We start from the raw sequence: 26,043 nt of genomic DNA, 5'->3' as shown, positions 1-26,043 counted from the left end.
AGGTCTGGTACCCCACAAAAAAAAAGTCCTGTACATGGATGTGCGTGTAAAAGTGCTTCTTAAGTGTTTTTACTACAAAGGGATGGGGTCAGAAATTACTTGCTGGCCCTGAAGAGTTTTAAATGCTCCTGTGCAAACCTACATACCTTGCATGGACTGGCCACGCAGGCTGTAGGTTATAGCTAATATGAGACCCAGGTTTGAATTCTAGGCGTAGGGAGATGGAATACTCTCTTCTAAATGTGTGCCCTTGCAAGTCTGAGCTAGGTCTGGCCCATCTGAAATTTTTACCTCAGACTTTAAAAATGTGAAAGCTAATGGACTGAAGATGCCTCTTCAATGCACTGACGTTTCATGTTGGCTCTGTACTGTACAGATGCTCTGCACACATAAACACACCTTTTCACTTGGTAAAGAGAGGGTGTTCTCTTGATGGGAAAATGGAAGAGGAAGGCTTTTTCTGGGGCTTTTTGTTGTGCTCCACAGGACGCCAACTAGCACTGCAGAGTGTGATAATTCAATGTGACGTAAAGCCAACTGCAGCAGACAATACTGATCGGAAACAAAGATTCTTAATTAGAGCATGTCAGGACTGAGAGAAAAAAGGGGCAAAAATGCCAAAAAAAAACCCCGATCCAAAACTTTTACAAAGTACAAAAAAATAAAAGGAAAGTTATAATGCTTAATTTGACTTATAGTTTTGGAAGTTATACTAATTTCTTATATATGTATTTTCAGTAGTAGGAAAAGGACATTAAACTACAATAAAATGGAACATATACTGAGGAAAACGTTCAATTTTTTTAAACTAGATCCAACTTGGTGCAATATCAAGCACAAACATGATATTGTGTGGAGTGCAGTATGCATGCATTCATAAATGCACTTGGTGTACCAAGTATTCGCTCAGAAACAGAACACTTTCTCCTTCCTCTTGGCCTGTACATGTTAACACCACTAAATGTGGCTCTACATTTGCCTCTCAGTTGCCTGGTTTTAAAATGCTAGCCCTTCTTAGTGAGAACTATTTGTCTGAAGAATGGCGCAAACTATTTGGGGTAAGAAACAGGATTGTCTGGATGAGAAAAAGGTGTATTTTTGATGTTTTGAGATAAACTAGCTTTGGATGCCAGCAGTTATTCTTGCTTTGTAGTTTGCTAAGCTATTGGGATTTTTTTTTAAGTGTGAAATACAGTATTGTAACGTGTGTGACTTCTAGGAGATTTCCCACAGCAGTTGCTCACTTGTCTCTCTTAGGCCTGGATTCATCATTCTTCGCAGAATGATGAATCCTGCGAAAACGGGGGGGGCGGGCCTGCGAAAGCCTGCAGCCTTCGCACCACGGCGGTGCGTGGATGCCAGCTTTCGCACCAAATAGCACCATTGTGAAAGGTGGTGCTATTCTGTGCACTACTGCTAACGATAATGTTAGTAACATTATCGCCAGCAATGAAGCCACCACTGACTCCGCCCTGACTCCTCCCCTCCACCTAATTTGAATTATATCGCATGCAAAAAGTCCCTTTTCACATGTGATATGGCCTTATCGCGTGCGTTAGGGCCCTAACGCACGCGATAAAGCTTTAGAAAATAACCCCCTTAGGTCCCAACGCTATAATTCTTCCAGTGGCTGGCGTGTAATAATCATTTCTGCAAGAGGACTCTCCATCCAATACCTTCACCTCTCCTGCTACTAAAGGGAGAACGGCAGACTTTTCACTTGCATGGGCAAATTCTAGGCACCATTTCACTTATAATAATCACTCCGAATGATGTCACTAAGAACTATCTGGCACTCCTTCAATGACCTTGCTCCATTCAGGGGCTTCTACCTCCTCTAACATCAGCAATAGCATGTTATGTCAACTGACCAATCTGAAGTTGCCACACGAAGTGCAACGTCATTGTGTTCACTCCGTGTTTGACATTGCTGCTTTAAATGTGTGAAAAGCATTACAATCAGGACTTGGGTCACAGAGGATGAGAAAGCAGTGTGTTGTGCCGTGCTGAGAGCTTCGCTGAGTGAAGAAAGAATTTGTGGAAAACCGGACTGTAATTGTTCCACCACCACTCCTATTATAGGATCGCTGTGAGACCACTGCGCAAGCAAGTGCAGTTTGCTCTAAAGTTCGAACGATCTGGGATGAGAGGTGCCAACAAGTTGCAACATCATCTCTTCTGCTGCGCCACCAACTAACTGCAAGGATGGCTTGAGAGAACAGATTCGAGAATCTGAATGTTCACTGAGTTAGAGGCCGTGTGTGGCTGAGACTTGACAATGCAATCCACCAGATAAGTTACGAGTGTGGCTAATGCCACATGTGCCAGCGTTGACTCCCAGTAATCCTAGCACGTGAGGGCTGCCAGGAAAGATTGTTCAAAAGAGAAGGGCCTGACCCTGCTTCGCCATAGAAATATGCAACCCCTAGGCTAGTTAGTTCTGGAGAGTGGTTCCAGAGGCCATATCTAAAATCACAATCACTGATAGTACACTTCCCTTTACTGCAATAAAATCCTGGATTCTTTTAGCGAGTGGGGAGATAAGTGTAAGTATTCTAGGTCCTTTTTTGCATTTTCAGTTAATTAACTCCCAGATAGAAGTTATTGTATAGAGCAGTAAGGCATGCTCAGTTCCTTAAACAGTAAAAAGCACACTAGAAGCTGTGATGGTTTCCAACAATACTTTTACTGAATTGACGAGTACTGATGAAATATTCTTTACAGCGATATCTTCTTTTAGAGATATTACAATTAAGGTTTTGGAATAAATTTGTGACTTCATGAGTTCTTTCATTTATTTATAGATGTAAAAGCCAATTATCCAAATTCTTGAAATGTATCTTTTCTCTCCTTTCCCATGGTAAGGAGCAGGTGTAAGCTTTCTTCTCATGTAGATGGTGAATAGAATGTTATAGTCCAATTTACATACAAAGTCTCATCTCCTACCTCTCCAGTAGTTCTCCCTTTCTGAAATCATATTCTCCTCCAAGTACTGTTGTTACTTCTCCTCTCCCATGATCTCCATTAGATAAAAGTGAACTCTTACAGGGGTTCATGGTGTCTCCGTTTCTCTTCTTCTCTTCCTCTGGATGGCTGCAAGTTATCCCACCTCCAGATGCAGATGATCTCAGGTTTCTCCATAGTGAAGGGGATCTCTCCCTTTAATATGTCAAAACAAAAGGCTGTGCCCATAGTTAATGGAAACCCAGAAAAAAAGTTAACAGAAAGTTCATTTTACAGAAAGAGAAAAACCCATGAGACTAGGAGGGTGGGAAAAACTCCTAGCTCAGAAAACAAATGTTATAAAAAGTAATTCTTCAAAATAAAGGGAGGTTCTCGGACTCCCTGTCTATCCTAGGTCTCATTTTGAGGATCCCAGAGGCCTTACCCCTTTACCATAATCCAAAATAGGGGACAGCCAAGATCATGTTGCCCCCTCAGAGGGAAACAAAAAATCTTCCACACAGTGAAATGGTGGCCAAAGTGTTTGTATCAAGAGAACTCACCATTTGTACTCTCCCATATGGGGGAGCTAAGTATCCACATTGTTGTTATGTTTTCCTCCCCACATTATGGAATATTCTGCTGCTTGGTTCCTGGTAGAGAACCAAGGGATCTCTGCAAGTGTATCAAAGAACAATAAGTTAAAACATGCACAATTTTCCCTAAAAGAGTATAATTGAAACAACATTGCCCTTACTTATACTGAAGTGTGAGCAAGTAAGCAATTGCAAAGCAATATAGGTCAGGGGTTCCCAACATTTTTGGGAGTATGAACCCCTTTTCAACTTCCAAAGTTTTTGTGGACCCTCCACAAGCTTCCCTTTCATTTTTATCTGCAGTTATGTGCCACATATAGAAAAGTGATCAACGTAATAGCAAAGAAATAATTATATGCACACCAGGCTCATTCATAATATATAAAACTTATTAAATAATGTTTACTGATAGAGATGAACTGGTGAAGAGAGAGGACGAAAGGCTGGTGGAGATGGACTGGTGGAAGGAGAGTTAGAGACTGACCAGGATGGATTCACTGAGCGAGAGAAAGAGAGAGATGGCAAGAAAAAAATTGGTGGATGGAAAGAGAGTGAGAGACTTGTGGAAAGAGAGACAGACTGGTGGAAATGTTCTGAGAGAGAGAGACAACTTGGAAATTGACCGGTGAAGGGAGAGGCAGGCCCGGCATGACTGGGTATGCACACCGTGCATTTGCATAGGACAAAATACCTGAGGGGGTGGTGGCAGTAGGAGAAGTCATGGGGCCACCGGCGGAGCTGAAGCCTCCGGCAAATGAAAATGAGAAAAGGCCGGGAAGAAGTGAAGTGGGCCAGCGGCAGACAAAAATGAGGAAAGACCATGTCAGTTTTTCCTGTTAGCTGTGCACGTGTATTCATAGCTTTCCAGCCCTAGCGGCCCACCCCCTCAATCACAAGAAGGTCGGCAGGGCCATGGCGAAGCTCATCCCCTCATGGTCCAAACTTAAGGGAGAAGGAGACAGTGGGGCCATGGTGGAACTCATCCCACCATGGCCCGAAGTGAAGAAGAGAATGGAGGGGCAGTGTGGAGCTCTTCCCACCGTGGCCTGGAGAAAGTAGGCCATGTGTGTGTGTGTGTGAGAGAGAGAGAAAACCTGTGTGCATGTACCTGTGTCAGAGCTTGTGTGTGTCTCTGTCAAAGCTTGTATTCCTTACCGAATGCAACAGAGCATAGATAGGTTTCTAATTATTTTCTTAAACTCCTTTGGGTTTGTCAAAAGCCTGAGTGTATCTGGAATTGAGTTCCAGAGAGAGGGACCTGCTACTGAGAAAGCACGCATATTTTAGTTATTGGATTTTTTTTATTCATCAGATGGTTTGAAATATTTTATTGGTGTTTGGGAAATTTTGGATATTCTATTTAACTGGTTTGAAATATTTATTCTTTTTATGACTATGATTTTAATATTATGAGTAATGATTCTTGATTTTATGGGTTTCAGTTCAGTTCTCTGCATGTTTCTATTTATACTTTCTGGTCTCTTTAGTCTTTGGTCAGGGTCTGTCTGTGTTCTCCATGTGTGACTGAGGTGAGATATTCTGCCTCCATATAATTTATCTGTAGGGATCCATAGAAGTCTGATTTGTTCTGTTTTCCTAACAGAAGGTGTATCAGTGTTCTCAGTCCTGGTGAAATATGTGCAGTGTTGCCTTTTCATAGATAAGGTTGATAGGGTTGTTTTGGTATGGGAGGTTTACTACATGCTAATGGTAATTCCATTTATTCATGGCTTTCTGAGGGCCAAGTCCACATGCAGCATGCGTTACAAAAAGTCTAATTCCATGGGAGTTCCAAGTGTTTTTTTTGCAGTGTTTTCTAGTTGGCACCATAGCAGTGCATGCAAAAATAATATGCATGTTGTAAGTGACGATTTTGCCTCAGAAGGTACTGTACTTTTGAATGTTCTTTGTCATGTAAAATGTGCTATAAATGCATAATTTAATTGTGTGTATCTGAAAAGGGAGTGGGAGTGTTTTAAGTGCCCAGGACGTCCACTTATTATATGCAAAGTCTAATATTTGCGTGTCATCAAGGTTTGACATTGCCTTATAGTAATAAGAGATAGTTGGTTTATTTTTGTTCCCCAATTGAATAATATCTCTTAATTTTTGGACCTCCGGGGTCTCCCATCATCTGAGATTGTAAAGCATTTATAAAATGAGTAACTTGGAGATATGCAAAATAATCAGAGGAGGGTATCGCAAATTTTTGTTATAGTTCTGGAAAAGAAAGCCGAGCCCCAGATACATTATCATATAGGTCAGATATAAGGGTGATTCCTATTTGATGCCACCGATGAAAGGTGTTATTCTCTCTCCCGGGGGTAATAAGTCATGTGCTATAATGGTAATCAGGGGAATTAAGTGTTGGTTTACATGTCCTTTCTTACAAAACAGAAGCCAGGCTTTCCGACACGTGTGAAGAAGCTCTTGGGGTTTTATGTGGGCCAGGAGCAGCGGAGCGTCAAGTTGTAATAACGGGTTAAGAGATGCTACCCCGTACCATTCTTGAAGATGGTTATACGAGGTAATCATTGAGGTAGAAAAAATCCAGCCTTTTATGTGTCTCAGACCACAAGCTAGATTATACACCACTAAGACTGGGCAACCCAGCCCGCCCCTCTCCACGGATCTGGTTAGTATGTCTAGGGATAAGCAAGCTTTTTTTTCCCCCGCCATAAAAACGATCGGAGAGCTTGATGAATGATCTTATGATCCTTTTTTGTGATCCAAATCGGGGCCATCTGTAGTACGTATAGCCACTTGAGTCCAACAGGTTAGGTTTTAAAGTTATCCGGCCTTGAGTGGCTGGATAACTTGCTACTTATCTGGATATCTTTTAAAGATATCCAGGTAAGTAGTGCTGTATCAGTATTAAAAAAAGGAAAATAATCAAAGGGCCTGTGGCTCCCATCCTCATATAAATTATGTAAATTGTAATTTTTGTCCCAGCACTCCTCTAATATATTATTGCCGTCTGTCCCCTCCCCATACCCTTTTCCCAGTTTGACTTAAAAAATTTCTATCGTGCCCCCCGAAACTCCCATCCCACCCCGCAGATCACCCATCCCATCCCCCTTCTCCCCTCTTAAACAAAAAAAAAAAAATCATCATCTCTGACAGGAGTGAGGGTCTCACTCACCCACTTCTGGTGGCTCCAGCGAACCATGAGACCAGGGTTCGAGTCCTGCTGTCACTCCTTGTGACCTTGGCCAAGTCACTTTACCCTCCATTAACTCAGGTACAACCTTAGGCCTGGATTTATCAAAATGCACTAAACATTGCATGCAATAGGAAAAGAGGTGTGTTTTATGGTAATAGGCAGTTTATTGCAGTAATACCTATGCAAGGTGCTATCTTAGTGCAAATTAGGCTCCTGGAGAGCCAGGCTAGCTATCAGGGGGGAGGGAGAGAGTGCAAGCACCTCGCCATAATGCTCTCATACTAGATATAAATACCTATCTCTATGGGAGGCCCACCTAGTAACTCGATGTGAGGTTTAGGTATTAGTTTAGGAGTTAGGGGCCACTTTGACATTCAAAGTGAGATGTACAAACAGAACAGTGCTCTCTTGTACAGATTTCATGACCTTCAGAGTGAGAAAACTCACCCAAAGATGAGATTTGTGCAATATTATCTCAACCTAGCTTGATGGACTCTCTACCTGGGTAACATCAAGCTAGGTTGAGAGAACATTGCACAAATCTCATCTTTGGGTGAGTTTCTTCACTTCGGAGGTCATCAAATTTTTTTGCATGGGAAAACGCCATATAGCCCTTTGATAAATGACCCCCATAGATTGTAAGCCCTCTGGGGATAGGGAAATACCTACAGTACCTGAATGTAATCCATTTTGAAGTGCTGAAAAAGTGCAAAAAGCAAAATATAAATATAAATATAAAAATAAAAATCTTATAGGCAGCACTGGAAGCATAAACAGTTGGGAACAGTCCTGCTGGAGGAGGGTCTCTGGAAGTGGTTCCTAGTAGGGATGTGAATCGTTTTAGGACGATTAAAATTATCATCCGATAATTTTAATATCGTCTTAAACCGTTATGGAACACAATACAATAGAGATTCTAACAATTTATCGTTATAAATCGTTAGAATCGTGAGCCGGCACACTAAAACCCCCTAAAACCCACCCCCGACCCTTTAAATTAAATCCCCCCCCCCCCCGAACCCCCCCCCCCCCCCCCAATGACTTAAATAACCTGCGGGTCCAGCGGCGGTCCGGAACGGCAGCGGTCCGGAACGGGCTCCTGCTACTGAATCTTGTTGTCTTCAGCCGGCGCCATTTTCCAAAATGGCGCCGAAAAATGGCGGCGGCCATAGACGAACACGATTGGACGGCAGGAGGTCCTTCCGGACCCCCGCTGGACTTTTGGCAAGTCTTGTGGGGGTCAGGAGGCCCCCCCCAAGCTGGCCAAAAGTTCCTGGAGGTCCAGCGGGGGTCAGGGAGCGATTTCCCGCCGCGAATCGTTTTCGTACGGAAAATGGCGCCGGCAGGAGATCGACTGCAGGAGGTCGTTCAGCGAGGGTTCCGGCGCCTCGCTGAACGACCTCCTGCAGTCGATCTCCTGCCGGCGCCATTTTCCGTACGAAAACGATTCGCGGCGGGAAATCGCTCCCTGACCCCCGCTGGACCTCCAGGAACTTTTGGCCAGCTTGGGGGGGGGGGCCTCCTGACCCCCACAAGACTTGCCAAAAGTCCAGCGGGGGTCCGGAAGGACCTCCTGCCGTCCAATCGTGTTCGTCTATGGCCGCCGCCATTTTTCGGCGCCATTTTGGAAAATGGCGCCGGCTGAAGACAACAAGATTCAGTAGCAGGAGCCCGTTCCGGACCGCTGCCGTTCCGGACCGCCGCTGGACCCGCAGGTTATTTAAGTCATTTGGGGGTGGGGGATTTAATTTAAAGGGTCGGGGGTGGGTTTTAGGGGGTTTTAATGTGCCGGTTTTGCGATTTTACGTTTTTTTTATTTTTCACGATTTTTCACGATATTTTACCCCCCCAAACGGCAACAATACGATTCCCTCCCCCTCCCAGCCGAAATCGATCGTTAAGACGATCGAGGACACGATTCACATCCCTAGTTCCTAGCCTTGAGGGAGAAGATTTGGAGTCTAGCAAGGGCAGTTCTTCGTTTTATGTAAACCGGAGTGATTTGTAGTCCCTACAAGAACTTCGGTATATAAAAATTAAAAATAATAATAATAATAATAATAATATGGACCTCGCATTCACGATTTCAGGTGCAGGAGTTCCACATCCAACCCAGACCACTTGGCCTATTAGGCCAGCCCTTGGGGGCGGTCAGACCATATTCTTTTTTATTTTTTTACCTTACTCCTTTTTCTATTCCTCTGACAATATCGCCATGATAAGGGTAAAAATGTGCACATCAGGCTCACTTTTTTTTTTTTTTTGCATCATGTGGGGAAGTAGCTAATAGCCTCATCAACATGAATTTACATGTGATGAGCGCTATTAGCTACGCGCTTTATTGGACATACATTTTGGATGTGCTAACCCCCGTTTTGCCTCGGCGGTTATGGACGCACGTCCAAAACGCTTGTCCAATCGCGTGTTGAGCCATGCACTGCAGCCAGCACACAGTATTGCATCGGCCCTAAGATCTAAAGATCACAAGTCGACATGTATATGTTTTGCATTACTGCATCAGGACACCATTAAAATCGCCATCAGTATGCTTGCCTTTCAACATGTATTTCAATACTCAGATGAACATCTCAGTCTGCCTTCTTTCCTAAGAGCCATTTTTTGAAACACAGAAAAAACCCGTGTTTAAGGATTGGAAAGATAAGGTGTTGGTTCTTGTGGTGCATTTGTTGGATGAGGAGGGTTTTCTCTTTTTTTTTTTTTTTTTCAAGATTTAATGAAAGAATATGAGTTGGAGGATGAGTCACAGACTGCTTATTTGCAGATCAGAAGAGTGTTGGGTGGTAGACTGAATTTACAAGCTCCCTTATGGAAAGTTATCTGTGTGCTTTAAAAGTGTGGTTGAAAGGAATAACAAATATGTATTGGGACATTTTTTTGCACAAGTTTGAAGCTGAGACTCCGAGCCACCTCATAGCTGCTTGGAATGATGATCTAGGGATGGAACTTGATGCAAAAGCATGGAAAATGATTTGGGCTGCGGTGCATCGGATTCCATATGTGGCAGAAGGGTTACATTAATGATTAGACTCCTCCATTAGACATACCGGGCTCGGGTATATTTTACAAAGATGTTTTCAACATATGATATCTGTTGCTGGAGGGGCTGTGAGGAATAGGCACATATTCATATGTGGTGGCACTGCTCTGGTATATCCTGGTTTTGGGAGGGGGGGGGAGTTGTGCTGGAAATGTCGAATATTTTGGATATCCCAGTTTATGTATGTCCAGTTTTGGGTCTGTTGATTGTCTGGCAGGGGTTGTTTATCCCTCGGTCTCTCCGACCATTAGCGAGCCAATTAATTTTGGCCACTAGATTCACCATTGCCCAGTTTTGAAAGTCACACCCACCCATAGACTACTGGTGGGGGCAAGTGACAAATATAGCAGCCATAGAAAATTTGTTGTATGAATTGATAAATAAGGGCTTTAAGAATCGATAGATATGGGGTAAATATCTTGACTTTATTGAGGCACGATGTTCAATGATAAGGATTGTTGATAATTCTATTCTTGATAATTTCTGCAGTATTTCCAATTGCATTAAAATATCGTATGCCGAGAATGTACATTTTCTTCGCACACATATTTGGATCTTTTGATGTTTTAACTTTCTTGTATGCCTGAAAATTGTTAAATAAAAAGTGTTAACAAAAGAATGTTGGAAGTATTGGTTTCTAATTAGCAAGCTTGGATTTATTTTGCATATATAAATGAGTTTTCCCTATCCCTCTTAGAGGTAATTCAGATAGTATAAGTAATTATAAATGTGTGTGTGTGTGTGTGGGGGGGGGGGGGGGTGTTATTAATAGAAGTCTTCCAATCAGAAGTTTTAGGGTGTTCTGTGCCGACATCAGTTTCTCTGTACAGACAGATATTTCTTGCTGAGAGGGGAGTAATCCCTTGCTGGTTTACAGTGCTGAAGAGACTTTGGTGCCAAGAAGGGATGGAGCTGCATCTTTTAAGGTGAATTTTTAAACCTGTGTGCGGGCGTCCATGTGCACGCGGTTCCTGGCATGCACACATGGACACGCCAATTTTATAACATTTGTGCGTTTACGCGCGCATGTTATATAATCCACTACCCAAGAGCACATGCACGCCCAATTTTATATTGGCACGCGCTTAGGGGGGGGGGGGGGGAATTTTGCAATATGGGTGCAGCGACGGACTAGGCCTTTCTCCAGTTTCCTCCCAGACTGCTCCAATAAAGAAGCAGATTGGGTGGGAACTTCCTAAACCCCCTAGCTAACCTTCCTCCCTTTTACCCTATCTTCCTCAACCCCTAAAACTCATCTAACTAGGTTTTTTTTTGGTTTCCATACTTACCTGCTCTCAGGACAGCAGTAACTTGCACAGGTCGGCCAGTTTCCGGCGTGCGCTTCACTGGGACAGTGCCTAATGGCACTATCCTGGCCCGCCCACGTCCTGCCCAGACCCTGCCCCTTTCCCAGCCCGCCCCTTTTTGCTTAGCTGGTTCTTCTGTGCATACCGGGAGATACGCGCTTGGCCACAGGCCTTTAAAAATCTCTGTGGCGTGCGCGGCCCAGCCATGCATATATCTCCCTGTTTTTACATGCACTGGCCTTTGAAAATTAGCCTATTTAGCGTTGAACTCTTCTGCACTGAAATGCTCCACAAGGTGCATGTTTCAGTGCAAGTTTGCCTTTCTGTGCCGAGATGCTTCAGTACTGAGGGAGAACTCTTGACTCCTTTGAAGTGTTTGTACCAAGGTTTGGTAGCATCATGGCGCTGAACTTAAGTGGACTCTCACCTTTTAATTGTAGGTTCTGGTCCCTCAGATGAGTGTTTCAAGGGTAGTGGGTGTACGAGCCCTTTCTGCTGTGGCATAGTTGACGCAGCCTCGAGGGCTTATCCATGAGGCCTATGTCAGCTGCTGGCGAACGCACCCTGTAGTGGGACAGTCTGGAGCTTCTCCTTAACCAGCTGCCTCCCCACAGGTTAAGGGCTGTCCATAAAGGATGTCACGTTTTTTTGTGAATTTTTGATTCCCCTACCTCCCCGTCACAAAGTGTCAGAAATTTCTTGACCCCCCTAAAATAAGTATGTCACAAAATCTATGCCCCCCCCCCCCCTTGGAACAGTTTTTGATATTGATAGTAATGACTTTTTATTTATGTACCACATTTAAGATATATCACAAACTCTCTGTATCATCAAACGAGCATTTGACATATGAAATCATAAATCAGTTCTCTTAAGTGCTGAGTAAGTGAAATAACAGGAAGAGCTGCCTTTTCTTCCCTTGCTGTACTTGGTACCTCCAAGCCAGTTGTGTCAATGTCTTCTTCATTTAACCACTCTACATCTTCATTTTCCTGACATGCAATTATTGCCATAAGCTCCCTTTGACATTTTGCAGCAATTCTGATGGGTCTCATCTTTCTCAATAAGAACAAATCACAGGCTGCTTTGTGCACAGATTGATGTTTCTTTGCCATCACAACAGAGGCAGAATATAAACCACAGGTCTTACATATTCGACTTCCAAGTGAATCACGGATGGAAGGACAAAAAGCATCAGATGGAAGCTGTGAGTATTTCTTGAACTCTACTGGAAGAACAATTTTATCCTTAAGCAACTGACTGACAAATAGATTTGGAAAGTTTGGCTCATCTTCACCAACAGTCTGTGCTTGCAGGCCCTGGATAGTTTGAATGACTGGAATAGGCGGATGCAAAAATAGTCCTGGAACAACTTTCAGCAGATCACTTCTGAATCTTGAGCAGCAATTATCATCTGTGCACTTGACAAAGCGCAAAAAATATCGGCTTGTACGGACATGTTTGGCAAACCAATCAGAGGATTTGCCTAGCAAACCATTGCATTCCAGTTCTGACATGTCAGGTTGAATATAGTCTGACACAGTTGGGTATCCATCAAAAATTACATTTGATCATATTTCTGCAAGCACTATACCTGCATGCCCAAAGTTTAATTTCTCCAAGTCGTTGTCAATCGTGTGACCTTTGGTATCCAGATGAGTTCCAAAGTGATCATGTGGTAATATCACACCAGCCAGCTCCCTTGATAGCTGTGCTATTTGTTGCTTTACCCTGTTAAATGCACTGCGACCTGGTGCATTTGTTGCAACATACATAAGCGTCCGAGTTATGTTTCAAAAAGTGGTGAACTGATACATCAATGACCTTTGGGTACCTTGGACTTTTATCTGGACCTCCATCCACAATGGAAACAACAATTGGTTTAACAACATTTTCAGTCTTTGTAATGCTATCAAACTCAGGCAGCTGTAGTAGACGCTCAAAATCCAGACCGATACTGTAAGCAGTTGAGCTTAAGTGTTTAACAGATCCTATGGCAACATAAGTGGGACCAACATAACCAACAGCATCTGGTCTCCCAAGAGCATTTGGCTTTATGACAATTCCAGCAAAACTGAGGGAATTAGTTTCATGAGCTCTGCAACAACAAAATCCTGATCAGGTAAACGAATCCTGTAGTCAATATGCATCACCATGGGAGCCTGTTTATATGCAGCAGTAAGTCCTATTGGTACTTGTACTTTGTCATCCTGACTTAAAAAAACAGACTTGCCTTGGACCAAGAAGTGATGACAACTCCTCAAGATGATGTATGGTGGCAGTGCAAAACTGACCATCTATATGATGAGCATGTTTGTCATTCTGGGCTCTAATCAACCGAACTAGAATAGTGTTGACATGACATTTTCCTTCAATAGATGAGCTATGTTTTGGAAGCAAGCGCAGACTGAACTTCTTGAGAGCAAAAAGCCATTCTCATTCAGTTCATCTGTCAATTCACAGAGTTTTTATGCTGCGATAAATATCTTCCTGTCTTCTTGCATGAGCTGCTGAACCATAACAAGCTATATCAATTATAGTTTTCAAGAGCTCTAGCTGGTTTTCTGAAAAATATTCTTAGCATCAGGATACTGCTTACACAGTTGAACCATTCTTAATTTTTGTTTTTCACAGCTACAATGCTTGCGATTCTGTTCTGAGACTTTTAAATGTAGCTGCATTTCCAGTTTCCTCTTTTTATTCTCACACTCCTTTAATTGATCTGATTGTTCAGAGGACAGAAGACCAGCCAATTTTCATTTGTACATGCCAGTCAAGTGGTGCCAGCCAATTCCATGCAGGTACTTCAAGTCGTACAGAATTTGGTTGAAAAGATACTCACTGGCAAAAAAATATACAAATATATAACCCCTGTCTTAGCAGCATTACACTGGCTTCCCATCTCTTGGAGGATACAGTATAAGATCGTTAATATTATATTTAAACTGGTCAATACTGACTCATCAGTCTGGCTTAGTTCGACTCTCCATGTTTACAAACTTGTAAGATAGCTGCACTTAGCTAATAAAAATCATCTTGAAATCACAGAACTAAAACTAGCATGGCTTGATAAAATAAGAAATAGATCCTTCTTGGTAGCTGGCTCTTGATTATGGAACAGCCTACCAGAGCAATTACACGCTATTACCTACATAAAAACTTTCAAGAAAGAACTGAAAATGTTTTTCTTCACTCAGGCATTCGAGTTGCATTGCTAGTCAATAGATATTCCATAGATTTAATTATATAAATGTACATTTTATTATTTTTATTGTATTATTTTTATTTCTTTGTATAATATTATGTGTCTAAATTGTAATCCACCATGAAACTGACGTATTTGTGCGGAATATGAATGCTTTTAAATAAATAAACAGCACCACTTAGCCAGATAAATCCTAACTTATCCGGCTAAGTGACACCGAATATCAACCTCTTTAATTTTGAACAACAGCCTTGGAGTCCAGGTGGTGTTTTGTTGTGATCTTTGCTGGTCTGGTGTGCAGGAAGAGCCTCTGTATGAAGGAGAAACCCTAAGGGCCTTCAAAGACTCTTTTCGTTCCCCCCTGGACAGGATCCCTGGAAGATCATGGGGCCTTGCGTGATCTATGACCCTCCCTACGAGCTGACTAGGATAGGGCTACACAAGGATTGCAGATGGAAGTTCCGTCAGGGCCTGTGCAAGGGCACCTTAGGTGAACCTTCAATCTTGCACCCTCCCTACGAGCTGACTAGGATAGGGCTACACAAGGATTGCAGATGGAAGTTCCGTCAGAGCCTGTGCAAGGGCACCTTAGGTGAACCTTCAATCTTGCACCCTCCCCGTTCCATACCTGCCTATCGGCAGCAGCTCTGACACAGCATCTCCCCCTTGCCCTGCTCAACATCCACTTCTCACCCTTGGCCAAGTCCTTCATCCCCCTTCCTTTGCCCCTAACTGTATAGCCCAGCATCCCTTCTCTATCCCCTGATCCAGTTTCCCTCCTCTTTTCTGCTTGCCCACTCCCAGCATCCTTCTCTTTCCTTCACTCCTTACTCAGCACACCAGCATCATCCCAATCTATTTGCCACCTTTTTGCAGTGCCTAGCATTGACTCTCTCTCCATCCCTACCTATCCAGAATTCTCTCTCCATCCACCCAGCACCCTCTCTCCACAACTACCCTGCCCACCCAGTTTTCTGTCTCCACCCCAAATCTACCCAGCATCCACCAGCATCCATGCCCTTCTTTCTTGTGGTGCCTTGCCTTAAAAGTAGATGGGAATACCTAGCAGTTTCCTGCAATTTTGCTTTTCCCCTTCCTCCAATTTTGGCATCCTAGGTGGCTGCCTAGCTTGCTTAATGACAGAACTAGCGCTGAGCCCTCTGATGCCCACAAAACTGTAGGTAATCTCACAAGGCTTTGATCTGCAACCTGAGATCACTGGCAGCACAGGTTTCACAGGAAAGCAGCATCAGTGGTACAGCTGCTAGTATAAGATATTAGTCTTCTCTTTTGAGGGAAGGAGTTAATTAAAAAAACTGTGTGTACTTGAAGAGCCACATATGCTAACCCCTGGCCTAGTTTTCACTATTTATTTTTACCTACTCTGCAAATATTTTCACACATCCTTGAAACTTCTGTGTTAGTTAACCAGTTCATGATATGATTTGACCTGGCTCCAGTTGTGTCTTTTGTGCCCGTTCTGCAAGCTCTCTCAGCACGTCTGTCTTGTCTCTCCCCAATGCTCTTTGTTTTATGCTGCAGGTGCAAGCAAACTTTAGGAAGCTAGATGGATTTTGATATGTCTGTTGTATCTTCATCGTGGCTGTGATTCTGTCATATTTTATGTCAGGGAAATAAGAAACATCTTGGGAGGGGTGGAGAACGGACAGAAGGGGAAACAGAGAATATTTATCAGCAGTCTGGAGAATGCAAATATAATTAGAAGTGAGTAAAAGGAGTGGGGGAGGGGGGTGCTTAATCTGTCTATGTTAAACGACCTCTTGCTTTCCTTCACTAATCTGCAAAGGTAGCGATCCTGTGGTCTTTCCTTTGTAAAACATGACAACAATAAGAAGGAACTGCGCTAAATAAAGAAAAATAAAAAGGAAGAGCAAGATGAAATGCACAAATACATTCTGCAAAGGACTAATTTATGGCATCCCAATCAAAATAATTATTAGGAGCGCCTATGAGAGCCCTTGAAGAGTGAAAGATTTTTTTTTTTTAACATTTGCAACACTCAATTGTTTCATTATTAGGGACAATTATGCATGATTTTAGGGGGGGACGGGGGTGGTGCCGAAGGAGGGAGGGTGGGATAGCTAATGCAATAGTCATTCCCGAGATCCGTAAAGATGAAAAAAACATATCAATAACAAAAATACCAAACCCTTCATTATTGTAACTGTATGTGTGACGGCTAAACGGCCGCCCGCACCTTCTCTCCTTCCTCCGGGCGCAGCCCGAGCAGCTCAGCCGTTAAATCCGTGGCCGCGCGCGCTTAAACAGCTGCAGGAAATTTGTTTTACAAGGCTGGTTTTTAACTGAACTACCTGCTGTGCACCACATTGCTATTGTTTGGGAAGTGAGTGACGGGGAAAGGCAAAGTCTGTGATTTCATTTGTTCAGACCGATTAGTCACACGTTGCATACAGTATCATTTGCTTGTCACTTAATGACTGACCAGCCTGCCTGACTCATTAGTGCCGCGGCGCAGTGAAAGGAAAGACAGGAGCATAATGAAGAGCTGAAGGAAAGCGGAGTGCTGTTTTACCTAAAAGAAATGGTGCGCAGAAATCCGGCACAGCTGCAGGTGTTCCGATGACAATGTGGGAAGCAGTTAGCTTCCAATTTAGCAGAAAATTAAGACCGAAAAAAACTGTTATTTGTGAGAAGATACTCATCGCAGGCAATCATCCATGTGCTAGCTTCCAGAAGACGAGCGCTCAGCTGTCTTTGTCGTGACTTAAAACAATTAGTATCTTGGGCTGCATTCAACACCAGATTGGTGCTTATTATCTTTGGTTTATTCTTTCTTGGGATATTTTGTTTTTAACACCCCCCACCCTATCCCTTATTTTATGGCTAATTTGCTTGCTTGAATGTAAAGTCATTTACGCTCAAAAATCTGGAATGTGGCTTAGTATTGTGCCAAGGTTCTGAGCTGCACCACGCAGCATAAATTGACGATTTTCAACTTCATAATTCGTCTTGCACGTTCCCGCCCACCGCCCATTAAAGCAACACTATGTGTAGATGACCATGTGTAGATTCCTTCAATCATATAACATTTGTGTGCGTTGCAACTTGGAAGCAGAAACGGAAAGTGAAAGAAACTTTCCCAGGGCATGGCTGGTAGAACCGCCAGCGCAGACCTCGGTGCCCTAAGCCACAGGAAGGGGAAATCGATAGCGGCGGGGAAGCCAGGGTGAAAGCTCGAGCTCGCATGGGCTCGACAGTTTTACGCGGGAAGGAAAAACTGGGCAGAACAGATGGGCCTGGACCACCTGTCTGCCGCCATTGTCTCTCTGGCTCTGCCATGCTGTCTTCTTTTCGCATAGGCGAGCGAAGCAAAACGCTCTGAGAAAAGTGGTCGAGTTGTGCTCTCAACTTTTCAAATTTGCTCTTGGGAAAAAAATCTTTGAAAATTGTCTCCCCACTCCCCAAGTGAGGAAAAGTATCTGTATTGTCCCTGCAAGGAAGAGGGGCAGGGTTACAGCGGAACCCCTTTTGGGGGCCGATGCAATATTTAAATTAGGGGGGGGTCGCATTAGGAAGGAGGCGCTAGGGTCGCTTGCATGCCCCTGGCGCCTCCTTGCTAACGAGAATCCGATCGGCGTTGGCAGTCCGCCGGTTAGGAAAACCGACGGTGAGTTTATCGGCGTCGGTTTCCCTAAATGCTGTACAGCCGCACAGCCAGGGGGTTCAGGAAACAGACGCCTGTCAGTTGAGCGTCAGTTTCCTCCACCCGACTGCCGGTATTTTTTTTTTTATTAACATTTTTTAATTTTATTTAATTTTGTTTTTCCTCCTACTTAATATCTCAGCGTTAATTTCTGATTGCTAAATGTGCATCCTAGAAGCACTTTTTTTTTTTTGCATCAGGAGTGAATGCCTAATAGCCTCATTCACATGCATTTGCATGTGATGAGCGCTATTAGATTCACTCCGCGTTGGACGCGCATTGTAGAGGCGCTAATCCCCTTATTAGTGTCTATACAACCCGCGTCCAACTGCGGGTTACACAGTGCGCTCAGCTGAGCGTACTGTATTGCATCGGCCCCTTAGTTAGGCACAAGGATTTTATTTTACTACTAGTGGTGTGCCGGAAAGAAATGTTTTTTGGTATTCATTATTATTATTATTTTTTTTGTTTTAGCGCGTATTAAATGGTTTTATCGCATGCTAAAAGCTTTAGTGCACACTAAAACCATAGAACAGGCACTAAAATAAAAAAAATGCATTTTTTTCTGTCGTTACAACAAATGTTGATTACGTGTCATTTTAAAACAAAAGAACATTCCTATTTACCATGTACATTTTCTACCTGCAAAGGGAAACTCCGTAAATGCCATGGGGAATGGGGGGAGTAGGAAAATTGCCCTCATCCTTGGGTGCTGATTTTTTCTGGTGTTTCAAAGTTTGTTTTGGATAAATGCTTCCACGGCAATCAGTATATACAATGCCATAACAACAAATCAAACAGCAAACCAGAGATCTTATAGCACTTAATTGATTAAATCCAACAGCAGAGCATGGGCTGTTTGGTCTTTTGAAGAATGGTCATGTGTTCTCCAAATTAGCTCAGCTTTATGCAACTTGTAACTCTCATCCCTTCCATCGCCTTCAGTTTCCTTCCTCAGGGTGACTTCTGGCTCTTAAGCTTTGGGATTAATTTTTGTCTCCTTACTGCACTGATTTATTTTTCTCCCCCATTACTGCATGCTTATCAAACAGTGCACAAATGATACAAGTTCGTGATTCAGCCAACTGCTTGAACATTTGTTTTGCTCTCTCTTGCAGTTCGAGCCCTTAATATTCATGATGACAAGCAAGGCTGCAGAAATAATAGCTCCATCCACATCTCCACACCCCCAACAACACACACACACACACAACTTCTGTTTATTATATTACACTGAAGGGAAAATCTCTTTTGAAAATAAAATTCATTGTCCTCAACCAGGAGATCTGGCTTAGATGTTACGATCCAATTACATAGGAATATTTATGCTTTTTCATCTTCCACAAACATAAAAGCTATAGCATAATCATTTATTATACAAGCACATTAAAAGCAACAGATGGAGGAGTCTCCGCAAAGTTTTCCTCATCTCCTCTATAGATGGTTTTCACTCTTCCTTTGTTTGCTTTTCTATCTCAGATAAATAATTTTTCTACATAAATATTGGGCTTTATTCCCAACTGGTGTCATGATTTTTGTTTTTAAATACAGTACTACAAATTCATAGGAAAGAGTGGTCATACTTCTGGAAACTTTACAAGCAAATCCATAAAGGTCAGGGTCAAATTTAGATATGAAGGAGCCCTTGTTTATTGCTGTTGTGTTTTGTTTTGTTTTTTTAATTCGTCTGCATCCTCTTGCCCTTTCAAGCTTCCAGCTCAGTTAGAAAGAGTCCCTTGCTAGGAATATGGCACTACCAACCTTCATTCATAATTTCCTGGGGCTTTTACCAATTTTTCTCTTTTTACCCTTTAACCTTTAGAACCCAGCTACCACAACGATGTTCCTCAATAGGAGGCCACAAACATGGCTCTCTTTAGAATCCAATACATAGGTGCCCTGAATCTCACCCCTGTTACTGTTTTGTGATGATTGAGATTCCCCCACCTTCCATCCCCAGCGGCTGTAAACACTGCTTTCAGAGCATCCTCAGCCCCTTTCAGTCAGATGAGCAGTAACTGGGACTAGGAATTCAAACTGGGTCTCTTGTATGTCAGTGCACAGCACTGCCACTGGGTCATCTGGCACACATTTGGCGCATGTCCACAATGCAACTAAAACATGTTGCTTCCTTCCCTATAACATCACCAACACTTGTCCCTTCCTTTTTGAACACACTACCAAAACTCTTACTCTCTCATCACCTCCTGCTTAGGATATTGCAACCTTCTTCTCATAGGTCTCCCACTGAACCATCTATCCTCACTACAATCAAGTCACATTCTGAACTTTGAATAATCTTCTACCAGCACTATGGGACTTATTTCTCAAGCCACTACATTGACTCACCATCATCACTTCATTTATCCTATTCACCTATAGCTGCCTTCATTATGCAGCTCCACTACCTCTCCTCTCTTATCTCCCCCTACATCTTTCCTCATTAATTTTGTTCATTGAGCAAGCTGCTCTAATCTATCCCATTTTTCTGTTGCCAGCTCCAACTCCATGCTTTCAATTTTGCTGCACCATATGCCTGGATTAGACTAAGTTGGTGCATCATGCTCCTTTTCTGGCTGTATTCAATCCCTACCTAAAAGCCCACCTTTTTAAGATTGCATTTAAATCTTAAATCCTGGCCCTTTCTGTTTAGAACCTTGCTGATTTTAACTATTTTACTGTAATAAATAGATTTCCCAGAACCTCCTATTTTTCTTGCCAGTGTGTCCCGACGGTCTCTTCTGTGTATGTGGACAGCATCATGTCCATCTCATAGTGCTATAGAATGATAAGCAGTAGTAGTAGTAGTAGTAACAGTAATAGCCCTTATTTTGAACAGCTTTTTCTCTTGAGCACAAAAATATTAAAAGTAGCTCTTTTGAAGACAGGTCTGCTACTATATGTGTTTCTAAGGAATAGGTTTTAATGAGTTCTCTTTTGAACTTGTATTTCAGGTATTTTCTGCTATTTCCATTTGGTTGCTCTATTCATGTGGCCCCTGTCTGTTATCACCAGCTGGCCTTAACTACAATTTTTAAAATGCTTTGTGCTAATATCTGCTATTGCTGCCTATGCCAGTTTTGCATATAATATCTTCATTTTGCCCAAATTCATTTTCAGTCCTCTTGTTAGCTATCAGTGTCTGCTCCATTAAGCACCTTGTCTAGTTGATAGCAATGAAGGATCTTGGCATCATATTCATTCTGTTTCCTCGGTGCACACTGATGGACTCTGGCTGGCTCATGAACAGAACTTATGCAGATTGCACAGTGATTCTTCTTCTAGGACTCATTGTCTTTGTCTGTAAAGAATATTGCAGGACCATAACCCTCTGTTAATCCTCCAACTCTCTATGAGAGAGAAAAATACATAGCATATACAGCACAGATTGCAACATACATAAAAATGATTGCATTAATGCAAGTTTGAAAAGTATAAATGCTAACACTACTGCCAAAGTTTTAACTCTCATTATCATACAAAATGCTGCAGACACCATCCTTCTCCTCCTCTAGCTCCTTTTCTCTATCATGAATGCAAGAACACCTTATTGAGAATCAAGATCTCCTAGACCTGTATCCCCCTGGTAGGTAGTGGTACGCCCACAGACCTGATTTTTTCACAGGACCTGTTGGAAATTTCATGGGGAGCAGGAGGAAGAGGCATTTTTTGTTGTTTTTTATTGGCTCCTATGGCTTTTCTCAATGTTTTTCTCCCCAGCTCCCCCTTCCCAGTAGATCCCTGAGCCTGCCTGCTTGCATCCCTCCCTCGATCAGCAAGAAGGGAGCACACTTACTTTTTTCTGTGTCCTCTACTAGCATGTGGGGTTGGTATTTCCCGTAAGGCTGTGGGGTTCAGACTGTGAGACTGAAGCCACCTGGTATAGAAGACAGAAGTAAGTAAGCTCTTTTTCTTGTCAGTCAAGGGAAGGAAAGACACAAACAACCAGACCCAGTGATCACTGGTGGTGAGGATGGCTGAGTGGTGAGAGAGGTCTAGGGAAATCTGGAGGTCCATATTCAGAAGCATGTAGATGGAAAACTCAGATGTTATTTGGCTAAATTAATATTTGGGCACTTAGCTGGCTATATTTTAGCCAGCTAATAAGTTAGCAAAATATAATTTAGTCAGCTAAGTTAAGAAGGTTACAGGGGTGTAACTGGAAGGAGTTGAATTAGTTGGCTAAATTATCCAGCTATCTCCGATATTCGAAGAAAGCTGACTAACTTAGGCCTCGATTCATCAAAATACTATAAATCAGAAATATGGCACGTTAACGTCCACAATAAAAGAAATGGGTGAGATTAAGGAAATTTCTGATCTATCGCATTGTTTAAGTTGCACAACTCAAGATACTTTATCGCATCACACAATGCAGTATCGAGTTCTGTGACGTATTAGCATGTCACGTGTCATTTTATGTGTTGCATATCAGTATATGTCTTGCGCGGTATTTTACTTTATATTTACTAGTTTCCTGCAGCTGCTTCTTTGAGAGTATGTCAGGCATAGGAGAGGAGGTGAGTTCTTGGAGTTTAGTGGAGTTATAGTTGGAGTTTTGTGATTTCTGAGTGCATTGTCCTGTCTAATATTATCATCTGTTTACCTTTACCTTTGTTTCTCGTGTGTGGAAGTTTGTCTGTCAAGTTTGTCTTTGTGTGGTGGAGTGGTAGTGGTGGTAGAGGATGGTGAAGATTGAGTCGCTGGAGAGGATGGAGTGTGAGAGACATAGGGTGAGGAAAGGAGAGGTGTGAGAAGAGGAGGGATGGAGAGGAGGAGTAGGAGTAGGGACAGGAGTAGAGACACGGAGGAGGGAAGGGATAGGAGGAGTCAGAAGGGGATAAGCAGGTGAGTGTGGCAGGAGGAGGACAGCAGGGTAGGGATAGACAGAGGGCAGGGGGGACAGTTGGCAGGGCAGGTCCAGGAGGGGCGTGGGGAGTGAGAGGGAGGAAAGTGACACCTCTCTGGAAGTGGAAGTGGCAACCTGTTCATTTGGCAGCCAGCAGCAGGTCAGACTCATCTTTGTGCGTTAAAGTTTGGCATCGAGGAAAATGATATGATCATCACCAGGGTCCTCGAACTACAACATGCTATTCGGGAACCGTGCAGTGAAGACTTCCAGGACAGCCAAGGGCCAGATATGGCGCAATATCATGCAGGCCATATCCTGGCACAGTGGAATAAAAAGGACTGGCAAGCAGGTAGCCCATCACCTCCGTGACATAAAGGTACAGCTGAAGAAAAGGTGGCAAGCTGTAATAAGTATCTGCAACCAACAGGAGGAGGAGGCACCCCTTGCCACATAGTCCTGACCCCCATGGAGCAGTGGCTGATTAAACTGCTGGGACCAGATCCTGGATACCAGGCGAGCCAGGGTCAATAAGTTTATCTCGCCTGTAAATTTCAAATCTGCTATAGATGTCCAGAAATTTTGGCATAAGATGCTCACAATGATTGATGCAAAGTATGTATCTTGTGCCAATCACTATATGTGTACTTAATAGCATTCATACTTATATCTTATTCTTTGTTTTCACAGCTCTTATCCAGAAACATGCCAGTTCCAGTTGTGAAGCCCCAAAGACCAGCAGGGCAGCACCAGTGATCCCAGCAACTTTACAACTGGATGCACAAACCCAGTGGCATGAAGAAGAGGAGGACCAGTAGCAGTAGCTACCGCCACACCACCTCCAGATACTGGCAACCCTGGCATCACCACTCAACTTGAGCCTTAATCTCTCTGGCTTCAATGAGGAGTCATCCCAGCCATGGGAGCAAGCTATTCCATCTCCACCTGCCTCCAGCATGCCACGTCTCAAGCAAAATCAGTCCACCAGCCCGGATATGCCGGCTTTGTAGCCCCAGACAGCAACTCAAACATCACCAACCACAGCACCAGCAGCACCAGAGCCAACAATGCATGAGATACTAGACCGCATGGAAAGGAGGCATGGGCTCTAACCTCCAGCACATATGGGCAGAGCTGGTGTGTTTGAAGAAGGCTCAGATCAGCCCCACCTAGGCCTTGCAGGATCAGTCAGCAGCCCTTACACAGGACCTAACCACCATTGCCACATATATAAATAATATGATGACTGCATTGATGCAAGTAATTCAAAGATTGCCAGAACCTCCACCTGTGCCCTCCACAGGACTCCACACCATGCAGCATTCCCTGACTAGAAGGATGGGCCGGGGTAGGCTCACCAAACATATGCTATCCCCAAAACCCAAAAACCCCAGGTGAGGAAAAGGCCCATGAGGCCTGCCAAGTTGTAAAGGGTAAAACATTTCACTCAAAGATGACTTGTCCAAACAAGACAGGCAGGTCCTCTGTACAGAATTCCTATGCCAACAAGATGGAAGATGCCTGCTGGGCCTGTCCTGACTACAGATTTCCTGTCATAGTCCTGTTGGTGTCTCTAATCATGTCTTATCTCCTGGTCCTACTGCTGTCTCATCTCATCTCCTCATGCTGCTGCCTCCATGTTGCTGTGTCATCTCCTGGACCTGCTGCCTTCATGCTGTGCTCTCCAGTCCTGGTCTTGCTGCTTGCTACTTGAATTTTGCTGCTGTGGCCCTTAGATTGTTCCCCTTGAGTGCACTCTTTCAACATAGATTGTCTAGGCCTTCACTTGCCATCACATAGTTATGCTAGCATCAACTCTAATTTAGAGCTGAACTATAGCTAATGGGTAGCCATTTCCACTTTTTATGTTCTTTGCTGTAATCATGATTTTGCAAAAGGATAAGAGCGTAATACTATATATGTCATGTTGCCATTTGTAACAATGTATGTACATGTCTCCACAAAATGTGCTAGTCATTTCAATTACAATGTCATGTGCTGTATGATGTCTTGTCCTTGCAGAATGTAATTACCAAAGATGTTGATTTGCTTTGATTCTGGTGACTACAATTGTTGGTTAATAAAGTGGTCACTTGCTTTGAAACTTCACTTTCTGATTGTGGCCTTTCATTGTGTGGCTTTTGTCTTAAGGGTTCTCTAGGTAAAAGGTATGGGACCTATGTGATCTTGTATGCTACAGTGCCATTGGCCATTCCAACTAGGCACATTTTTCATATGCAAGACCATATAGCCTAGGCCCTAAAACTGAAAGTTCATTGTATATTCCCAAGGAAGACAGGAGATTTGCAAGTGGTTCATGTTACCTTCTCTAGAGAGCATACTCTTAGCTAACTCTTGGGTATATGGGTATATATGTGAGATGGGCACTATCTAGCTAGTGTTCACTTCCATATGCTGTCCAGTGGAAGAGGTGTAGAAATGTTTGGCTAGAGGTACTAAAGCAAGGTCTTCACTGTGTTGGTGACTAATAGATTGTATAGCTATACAAAAGTCATAGTGCAACTAGAACAAATCATTGGCCTCTTCCATAGTGAAGATCTATCACCTCTGACCAAACAACCCATGGCAGTGCAGGGGTGAGATCCAGTCTGTTGAAGTCTGCCTGGACCCAAGCAACAGCAGTCCTTATCACTGTCTGCTCTTGAGCAGTGGGGAATCTCTATCCTCCACACTTGTCACACAGTAACTTCTATGAGCTTTCCATACAGACCACTTTCTTGGATGACATGGTCTTCATGCAGGCTGCAAGTAGACAGAAGTGCATAATCATGATGCTGGGTAGTGGACAATATATGGCTCCAGTTAGCAGCAGAACCTGTCCTCTATAATTAGCAGGATCAAAGTGCCACCTAATCTATACACCCAAAAGTTATGCAGGTAAATAAGGCAGAATCACTGTAGGTGGCAGGGTCACTATCTAGTTACCAATAAATTTTCTACAGATAAGTGGGTAAGTAGGCTTCTGTCTAGAAAAACAGAATATCAAATAGGGATCCTGGCAGGCCTCCTACCATGCCCCACCCACAGGTATCATCAACCCGCTGGCCAGGACCTCTCCCCAAACCCATTTATCTGCTGGACATGAAAGGACCTAGCCTGACGCTCTTCCCCTTCTCGCCATCCCTGCATCCCCCCAAAAAAACTGACATCATCAACCCTTCCCCCACACACAAACACCACTGCCTCCCCAGCAGCTGAAGTTCTACAAACTAGGCA

At 43.3% G+C, this 26,043-nt stretch overlaps 1 long non-coding RNA gene across 1 annotated transcript; it reads right to left on the bottom strand.

The window, feature by feature from the left end:
* Window positions 1-2,699: 2,699 nt before the first annotated feature.
* On the bottom strand, window positions 2,700-17,197 carry LOC115086079. The gene is made up of 3 exons (XR_003855062.1): window positions 16,827-17,197; window positions 3,507-3,618; window positions 2,700-3,159 (listed from the first exon to the last, which is right to left on the bottom strand). It is a non-coding gene; the product is annotated as an uncharacterized LOC115086079 (long non-coding RNA).
* Window positions 17,198-26,043: the final 8,846 nt, after the last annotated feature.

This window comes from Rhinatrema bivittatum, chromosome 2 (assembly GCF_901001135.1).
Source record: "Rhinatrema bivittatum chromosome 2, aRhiBiv1.1, whole genome shotgun sequence".
Classification (NCBI taxonomy): Eukaryota; Metazoa; Chordata; class Amphibia; order Gymnophiona; family Rhinatrematidae; genus Rhinatrema; species Rhinatrema bivittatum.
Note: the sequence above shows the minus strand (reverse complement) of the source record. Positions and strands in the feature narration are given on the sequence as shown.